This window comes from Sapajus apella, unplaced genomic scaffold (genome assembly GCF_009761245.1).
Source record: "Sapajus apella isolate SASKATOON/1434 unplaced genomic scaffold, GSC_monkey_1.0 scaffold5, whole genome shotgun sequence".
Taxonomy (NCBI): Eukaryota; Metazoa; Chordata; class Mammalia; order Primates; family Cebidae; genus Sapajus; species Sapajus apella.
In genome coordinates this window covers 28,712,567-28,713,061 of record NW_022436945.1, presented here as the reverse complement: position 1 = coordinate 28,713,061, position 495 = coordinate 28,712,567, and the positions used below count along the sequence as shown (strand labels likewise).

The window sequence follows — 495 nt, the reverse complement described above, 5'->3', positions numbered from 1 at the left end:
GGTGACGAAATCTCTGAGTACTTGCATGTTCCCAAAGGATTTTATTTTTCCTTCACTTATGAAGCTTGGTTTGGCTGGATAGGAGATTCTGGGTTGAAAGTTCTTTTCTTTAAGGATGTTGAATATTGGCCCCCATTCTCTTCTGGCTTGTAGGGTTTCTGCTGAGAGATCTGCTGTGAGTCTGATGGGCTTCCCTTTATGGGTAACCCGACCTTTCTCTCTGGCTACCCTTAGTATTTTCTCCTTCATTTCGACCCTGGTGAATCTGACGATTATGTGCCTTAGGGTTGCTCTTCTTGACGAATATCTTTGTGGTGTTCTCTGTATTTCCTGGACTTGAATGTTTGCCTGCCTTGCTAGGTTGGGGAAGTTTTCCTGGATAATATCCTGAAGAGTATTTTCCAGCTTGGATTCATTCTCTTCGTCGCATTCGGGTACGCCTATCAAACGTAGATTAGGTCTTTTCACATAGTCCCACTTTTCTTGGAGACTTTG

At 43.4% G+C, this 495-nt stretch overlaps 2 long non-coding RNA genes across 2 annotated transcripts in view; one reads left to right on the top strand and one right to left on the bottom strand.

The window, feature by feature from the left end:
- Nucleotides 1-241: 241 nt before the first annotated feature.
- Nucleotides 242-495, top strand: part of LOC116545992 — a 480-nt gene continuing 226 nt past the window's right edge. The window contains exon 1 of the long non-coding RNA XR_004266545.1: nucleotides 242-458. This is a non-coding gene — a long non-coding RNA (uncharacterized LOC116545992). The remainder of the gene's footprint in view (nucleotides 459-495) is intronic.
- LOC116546000 overlaps nucleotides 424-495 on the bottom strand; it is a 330-nt gene continuing 258 nt past the window's right edge. The window contains exon 2 of the long non-coding RNA XR_004266549.1: nucleotides 424-482. This is a non-coding gene — a long non-coding RNA (uncharacterized LOC116546000). The remainder of the gene's footprint in view (nucleotides 483-495) is intronic.